Source organism: Rhinoraja longicauda, chromosome 36, assembly GCF_053455715.1.
Source record: "Rhinoraja longicauda isolate Sanriku21f chromosome 36, sRhiLon1.1, whole genome shotgun sequence".
Lineage (NCBI taxonomy): Eukaryota > Metazoa > Chordata > Chondrichthyes > Rajiformes > Arhynchobatidae > Rhinoraja > Rhinoraja longicauda.
Genome location: NC_135988.1, coordinates 17685588 through 17694386, shown reverse-complemented (window position 1 = coordinate 17694386; position 8799 = coordinate 17685588). Strand labels below are relative to the sequence as shown.

The window sequence follows — 8799 nt, the reverse complement described above, 5'->3', positions numbered from 1 at the left end:
TGTCAAAGCATTTTGACCTAACATCTGGAAATCCAGTTGCATTCATGGAACTGTCCAGTAGTGACAGCAGTAACTGATGCCTCTTCTAACAGCCTGATCTTCGTATGTAGGTGGCCATCTGAAAGGCCTTTTTATTGAGCGTTCCTCCGTGGACACCTCTCTTGCCCATGATCATGACGACAACCTTTGTCGACCGAGCAATGGCGATGCTGTTGCAGGGGTTGTTACCGTCTCTCCTTTTCATCCGGACGTCCATGGTATAATCCCCATCCTGCTGGAAGTTGTCGCGGATGACGAAACACTTCTTGCCCCCGATGGTGAGCCCCTTGACCAGGAAGGCCTTCCGCTCGCTGCTCATGATGGTCCTGATTTCCTTTGAGCTCATTTGCTTGAACAGCCCGCCCTCTTTGGCAGCCAGCAGCCTGGGGCAGGAACAGGCCAAGACGGCAGCGTCCTGGCATAGCCCGTCCGCAAGTAAACTTCTCACGTAGTCTTCCCAGCCCAGCATTGTGGGGGTGTGAGGTTAGGTTCGAAGTTGGTCAGAGTGGGTGCTGCTGTGTGGAGTAGCCAATACACTGCATCAATACCTGCTGTTGGGTTAGAATATCATGGGCGCAGGATAAGGCTTTTGAAACTAGAGGCCAGATTATTTTAAACTGTGAGTGTCATAAAGAGAGAGAGCAGGGACAATGTGGGCCTTTTATGACATCATGCTAAATGTTGAACCCTTTCTGTCAATAATGGTTTTGTCAGGCTATTTTCTACACCAGATATATATATATATATATCAGTGACAAACAGGCAAGATTGTGGTGTAAACCACCTCCAGTAGGATAAATAGTGCAAGAAAATAACACCAGATGCTGGTACAAATCGAAGGTATTTATTGACAAAATGCTGGAGTAACTCAGCGGGTCAGACAGCATCTCAGGAGAGAAGGAATGGGCGACGTTTCGGGTCGAGACCCTTCTTCAGACTGATTATTTGCCAGTATCAAGTCCTCACATCCTCACTTGGTCACCAGCAATTTGTTACCCATTTTATCTTGGGCTCCACCCTATCACAATCCACCCTTTGTTCTTGCCTGCGTTCCATTTCCCAGTTATGGCAACTGTCAAACCCTGCTTTTGTCACATATACTGAGGTACAGTGAAAAACGTTGTTTTGAATGATATCCGGACAGATAATACTATACATAAATACAAATCAGGACAAACTCAAGTATAATAGAGAGGATAGACAAAGTCCAATGTTCACAATGGGATAAAGGTGACTTAGATAGTACTCTAGCTCCAGGCTTTATACACCAAGGTTTCACAATCTCTTCCCGTACAACAAGCCTGCTATCCTGGAGATCAGCCAATGACTTTTGCAATCCTCTATCACAAGTGTACTCTCCTTACGAGTGACCAGACCTACACACTGTATTCCAAATATGGTCTCAACAGGGCCCTATATAATTTGAACAAGACACTTCTATTCTCACATCAAACCTATGTCCTTTGGTTTTTGATTCCCCTGCCCTTGGTAAATGACTCTGTACATTCACCCTGTCTATTCTCCTCGTGATTTTGTACACCTCTATAAGATCATCCCTCAACCTCCTGCACTTCAAGGAATAAAGTCCTTCCCAAACTCCCTGCAGCTCAGGCCCAAATTCCTGCTGTGATCACAATGGGAGGTGCCCTCTTATGTTGAAATGCTTCATCCCTTCATGAAATCCCTAGTTGTCATTACCCATTTTGCTAGCCTGAACTACAGTCTTGTCTTTTTAGCTTCGACATTGCTCCCTGAATGAGAAACTTCCCCCACCAATAGTTCAAAGCTTCATCAGAACCAAATGGCCACAATCTTTCCTTCCTGACATGGCCCATCTTGAATCCAATTTACCATTTTCACATCAAATCCCACAAGCTTTTACTTTCCTCACCAGCCGAACATGTGGGAACTCATTAAAAAAGCTTTATTAAAATCCATGTAGACAATATGCTACCCTCCTTGTTGCTTGCTCACACTGGCAATCAAATTGGTGACTGCTTTTGATTAATCTGCATCTCTCTAAAATTCTGGGAATTATTAATGACCAGCACACATAATGCAAGTGGAAGTCTGAGGACCCTTTGAACACAGTGATCGGAATTCAAAATGATGTGAGAGACATGAAGAGTCAAGAGCATGAATCATCATTGCTCTACCAGTTACATTCAAAGTACTGAGGATGCAGTACAAATAATTAGAGTCCGTGCTGTACAACACAGAAACAGGCCCTTCGGCCCACCTTGTTCATGCCAACTAGGTTAACATATTAGGTGTGTACCATTTGGCCCATAGCCTTTAAAAAGCCTTAAACATAGACGCAGAAAGCTGGAGTAACTTAGCAGGACAGGCAGCATCTCTGGGGAAGGAATGGGTGAAGTTTCGGGTCGAGACCCTCCCTTAGAAATCCTTAATATCTGTAATGGCAGTTTCTATACCATCTAGAAATCCCACCTCGATAGTCATTACTTCTCGGGGATGAAATGTCGTTATAGCTTACGCACACGTCGCACCCTGATATGACAAAACGAATCTTCCAAACTTTTCTTCATTAATTAGTTTTTATTAAAATAGCACAAATCAAAGAGTAATTCATCACTTTCCGTACTTTATCAACTGTTTCTTCTTCTAACAATATCTCAGAATTCTTGCCGTTATTACCGTATGGTTCTTACAAATATAACCGGTGCGAGCGCATGGTAAAGAACTGTACGCTCACCATCCTCCGAGTCTAAACTGACCCACAACCTCTGTCGACACACACTAACTAGCCTCCTCCCATCTAGACACTCCCCATTACGCATTAAGTCACACCCACAAGCAAGCAAAAAGGGCATAAACTAGAAACATTAAAACATAGCCACAACACAACGACAGTAATTGAATTAAGCATAAATGGCTCCTACAATATCCATGCAACTCCCAATGTCTTGTAAGAGTCATAATTGTATAGCTTCTCCTGGCAGCTCATTCCAGATATGGACGAGCCTCCAAGTGGAAAAAGTTGCTGAGGTCCTTCTTAAATCTCGCCCTACTCACCTTAAGCATGTGCCCTCTAGTTTTGGAATCCTTGGTCTCAGAAAAAGACAGTGCGCATTCACCGCATCCCCATTCCCCAATGATCTTGTACACCAGCCTATGCATCTTCTTCCAATAACACAAGTCCACGAAACATCCTGGGGAATCTCTTCTACATTCATCCCATCGGAATGACATCCTTCGTATAGCTGGGCAACCAGAACCCACACTGAGTGGATGGATGGCTCAGTGAAAACTCAGCACAAACGTAGAATTTAAAGGCATAATACTAAACACACAATGCCACTAAATGGATGAAACATGCTCACAAACAACGCAAGGGCAGCACGGTGACGCAGCAGGTAGAGCAGCTGCCCCAGCTCCAGAGACCCAGGTCCAATCCAAACTTGGCTGCTGAATGCGTGGAGTTTGCACGTTCTCCTTGTGGGTTTCCTCCGGGTGCTCTGGTTTCATTCCAAATCCCAGAGGTTAATTGGCTGCTGTAAATTTCTAAGTGTGGTGGTGAGGGGATAAAATCTGGGAGATGTTGGGGAGAACAAAATGGGCTGGATAGGATTAGTCAATAGGCGTTTGATGGTCAGCATATGCAATGGTGGACTGAAGGGCCTGTTTCCATGCTGTATTTAATGCTTAGTTCATTGTCACATGTACTGAGGTACAGTGAAAAGCTTTTTGTTGTATGCTATCCAGTCAGCTGATTATAATCAAGCTGTCCACAGACCAATTTATTCACAGAATGCTGGAGTAATTCAGCAGGTCAGGCAGCATCTCGGGAGAGAAAGAATGGGTGACGTTTCGGGTCGAGACCCTTCTTCAGACTGATGTCAGGGGGGCGGGACAAAGGAAGGACATAGGTGGAGACAGGAAGATAGAGGGAGATCTGGGAAGGAGGAGGGGGAGGGAGGGACAGAGGAACTATCTAAAGTTGGAGAAGTCGATGTTCATACCACTGGGCTGCAAACTGCCCAGGCGAAATATGAGGTGCTGTTCCTCCAATTTCCGGTGGGCCTCACTATGGCACTGGAGGAGGCCGATGACAGAAAGGTCAGACTGGGAATGGTCCACAGACCATACTGTGACTGTGTCCACACTGTAACAGTGTGGACAAAACAACAAAAAGGCCAAAAAAAAGCAGTAACTCAAAATTTTGGTTGTGTTGGCATGAATGAGCAGAAGCAATACCCTCTGGAACGAGGACTTCAAGAAGCTGATCAACATGACTCTGCCCTTGATGCCCGTCCTTCACTTCATTCCACAGGCTCCAGAGCAGTCCCTTCTCCATCTGCAGGATCATCAATCACAAATTCACAACCTCACATTCCACACCAGGGGACTTGTGCCGTCCTCGTGACCATCATCAGCAAAGGAGACAGTTATTTAGTTCTTGGCAGGCGGACAGAGATAGGGAGAGGGAGAAAAGATAGCGAGATTTAAAAACAAAGATTAGATCTTTAAAATCAAGGACTTGCTTATCTGGGAGACGGTGTACCTCGGCAAGAACAGGAATGGTTGGAGCTTGGTGTTGGGATGTGGGCAGTCGTTCAGCAAGACCTCCACTTGACAGAGTAGATGCAGGGAGAGGAGTCAGCAGTGCTTCAGAAGAGCCATGTCTTGACGTAACCAAGGTATAAGAGTTTCAGTAACACACGAGATGAGGCAGCTCAAAGTTGAGCAAAATTACAAGGTAAAATAAAGCTTCTTTATAGACAATAGATGCAGGAGGAGGCCATTCGGTCCTTCGAGCCAGCACCGCCATTCAATGTGATTTTTAGATTTAGAGATAGAGCAGAAACAGGCCCTTCGGCCCACCGGGTCCGCGCCGCCCAGCGATCCCCGCACATTAACATTATCCCACACACACTAGGGACAAATTTTACATTTAATTAACCCAGCCAATTAACCTACATACCTGTATATCTTTGGAGTGTGGGAGGAAACCAAAGATCTCAGAGAAAGCCCACGCAGATCACGGGGAGAACGTACAAACTCCGTACAGACGGCGCCCGTAGTCAGGATCGATCATGGCTAATCATTCATAATCACTACCCTATTCCTGCCCTCCTGGAATGTATTCTAGGATTCCAAGGGACGTGAAAGTGGAATAGTGTCCACAATTGTCTTTGGACACAAGGGCAGTGCTAGAGGAATGGAGGCTTGCTAATGTGACAATGTCAAGGGAGATGCGGTTAATTAACATCTGCCAGCTTGACATCAACATTGAGAAAACAAAGATTGTGAGCAATTTTGGGCCCCATATCTGAGGGAGTTCGTGTGCTGGCTCTGGTGAGGGACCAGGAGGTTTACAAGAATTATCCCAGGAATGAATGAGTTAACATATGATGAGCTCTGGGCCTGTACTCCCTGGAGTTTAGACGGATGAGGGGGGAACCTCATTGAGATTTACTGAATAGTGAAAGGCTTGGACAGAGTGGATGTGGAGAGGATGTTTCCACTAGTGGGAGAGTCTAGGACCAGACGTCATAGCCTCAGAAGTAAAGGACATTCCTTTGGGAAGAGGAGAAATTTCTTTAGTTAGAGGGTGATGAATATGTGGAATTCTTTGCCACTTGAGGCCAAGTGAATGGATATTTTTAAGGCAGAGATAATAATAATAATAATAATAATAATAATAATAATAATAATAATGCATTACATTTATATAGTGCTTTTCTAGAAACCCAAAGACGCTTTACATATTAGATCTAACATAAAGATAAATAAATAAACGAACAGAAAAGGAAGAATAAGGTGGAGCGACGGTCAGTGATTGAAGGCAGTGTTGAACAAGTGAGACTTCAGTGATGTTTTGAATGTGGTGAGTGAGGAGGAGTCTCTGACGGTTTGGGGTAGTGAGTTCCAGAGGGTGGGAGCAGCGATGGAGAAAGCCCTGTCCCCCCAGGATCTGAGTTTGGTCCGGATGGGGGGGGACAGGAGGTTAGCAGCAGCAGAGCGGAGGGTGCAGGTGGGAGTGTGTCTGTGGAGGAGGTCGGTCAGGTAGGATGGGGCCAGGTTATGGAGGGCTTTGTAGGTCATGAGGATTTTGTACTGGATAGATTCTTGATTAGACAATATAACAGGTATAACAGGTATAACAGAGCTTTATTTGTCGTTCGGTACCGAAGTACCGAACGAAACTACATAGCAGTCATAGAAAAAAAAAAGAACACAAGACACATGACCCCAACACAAACGTCCATCACAGTGACTCCAAACATCCCCTCACTGTGATGGAGGCAACAAAACTTCCACTCTCTTCCCCACGCCCACGGACAGACAGCTCGTCCCCGACCGACCCGCACAGTCCCCGCACCGGGCGCTGAAACGTCTCGCGGCCGAACCGGGCGATGAAAGGCCCGCGACCAAGCCTTGCGCAGCTAAGTCCCGTGGTCGAGCCGCACCGGGCGATGTCAAGTCCGCAGCCGAGCCGCACCAGCGATGAAAAGCCCCGCAGCCGAGCTGCACCGGGCGATGTTAAGTCCCGCAGCCGAGCCGCACCAGCGGTGAAAAGTCCCGCAGCCGAGCTGCACCGGGCGATGTTAAGCCCCGCAGCCGAGCTGCACCGGGCGATGTTAAGCCCCGCAGCCGAGCTGCACCGGGCGATGTTAAGCCCCGCAGCCGAGCTGCACCGGGCGATGTTAAGCCCCGCAGCCGAGCTGCACCGGGCGATGTTAAGCCCCGCAGCCGAGCTGCACCGGGCGATGTTAAGCCCCGCAGCCGAGCTGCACCGGGCGATGTTAAGCCCCGCAGCCGAGCTGCACCGGGCGATGTTAAGCCCCGCAGCCGAGCTGCACCGGGCGATGTTAAGCCCCGCAGCCGAGCTGCACCGGGCACTGTTAAGTCCAGCGGCCGAGCCGCACCGGGCGATGTAAAGTCCAGCGGCCGAGCCGCAGCGGGCGATGTTAGGCCCCGCAGCCGAGCCGCACCCCGCGCCGTGAGGAAGAGAAAAGTCGTCCCGTCCCCCCCCACACCCACACCACCACTCCCTCCCACACTTACACAACCAAAAAAATATATATAAAAACCATCCCAACACCGACACACAACAAAAAAAGGGAGAAAAAAAAGACGGACAGACTGCTAGTCAGCCGCTGCCGTTAGGCGCCGCCACAATAGACATTAGTACAGGTGTCAAATGTTATGGGGAGAAGGCAGGAGAATGGGGTTAGGAGGGAGAGATAGATCAGCCATGATTGAATGGCAGAGTAGACTCGATGGACCGAATGGCCTAATTCTGCTCCCATCATTTATGACCTTGATAGATAATCCACTTTGTGAGGTTATCCACTTTGGTGGTAAGAATAGGAAGGCAGATTATTATCTGAATGGTGTCAAGTTAGGAAAAGGGCACGCACAACGAGATCTGGGTGTCCTAGTGCATCAGTCACTGAAAGGAAGCATGCAGGTACAGCAGGCAGTGAAGAAAGCCAATGGAATGTTGGCCTTCATAACAAGAGGAGTTGAGTATAGGAGCAAAGAGGTCCTTCTACAGTTGTACAGGGCCCTAGTGAGACCGCATCTGGAGTACTGTGTGCAGTTTTGGTCTCCAAATTTGAGGAAGGATATTCTTGCTATTGAGGGTGTGCAGCGTAGTTTACTAGGATAATTCCCAGAATGGTGGGACTGTCATATGTTGAAAGACTGGAGCGACTAGGCTTGTATACACTGGAATTTAGAGGGATGAGAGGGGGTCTTATCGAAACGTGTAAGATTATTAAGGGGTTGGACATGTTAGAGGCAGGAAACATGTTTCCAATGTTGGGGGAGTCCAGGACCAGAGGCTACAGTTTAAGAATAAGGGGTAGGCCATTTAGAACGGAGATGAGGAAAAACTTTTTCAGTCGGAGTTGTGAATCTGTGGAATTCTCTGTCTCAGAAGGCAGTGGAGGCCAATTCTCTGAATGCATTCAAGAGAGAGCTAGATAGAGCTCTTAAGGATAGCGGAGTCAGGGGGTATGGGGAGAACGCAGGAACGGGGTACTGATTGAGAACGATCAGCCATGATCACATTGAATGGGGGTGCTGGCTCGAAGGGCCAAATGGCCTCCTCCTGCACCTATTGTCTATAATAGTGCAAGGGAAAGTGAATTGGTATGGGGAGGGGTGGGGGGGCAAGGGCTAATAAGTGAAGAAGTACTGGTGGAACTCAGGTTAGGTGGCATCTGAGGAAGGAATGAACAGGTGATGTTTCAGAGCAGGAATCTTCTTCAGAATTGTCATTTGTTAATTTCCTTCCCAGACGCTGCCTAACCTGCCAAGTACCTCCAGAACATTGCATTTTACTCATGATTCCAGTGTCTGCAGTCTCTTGGGCCTCCGCTGATAAATAAAAGTCAGCTGGGATTTGTTGAAAGTAAATTATATTTAACTAATGTAATCAACATCTATGGATCTGTGTCTGGACTTCGAGAGATATTTGACAAATTACCACATCATAAGATTGCTTAATAAAATGAAAGGTAATGGGATTAAAATGACAGATGTAAACCTGAAGGAATATAAAATGAGGAGTGGCACGGTGCTATTCTTCACACACAGCGTCTTCTCCAAGGAGCAGTGTTATATCGTTTTGTTATCTGATTATGTGGATTTGCGTTACAAATCTGTATATTATCTTATGAATGTAGTAATCAGTGATGATATTGCAACAGATTTCAGCTGCAGAGAAAAACTGGTGGAGGAGGAAAGGTGAAAAGCCCCTATTCCAAAGGGCAAGAGACTTTGAAA

At 46.9% G+C, this 8799-nt stretch overlaps 1 pseudogene; it reads right to left on the bottom strand.

Annotated features, from left to right (window-relative positions):
• Positions 1-85: 85 nt before the first annotated feature.
• Positions 86-508, bottom strand: LOC144610433 (profilin-2 pseudogene; annotated as a pseudogene).
• Positions 509-8799: the final 8291 nt, after the last annotated feature.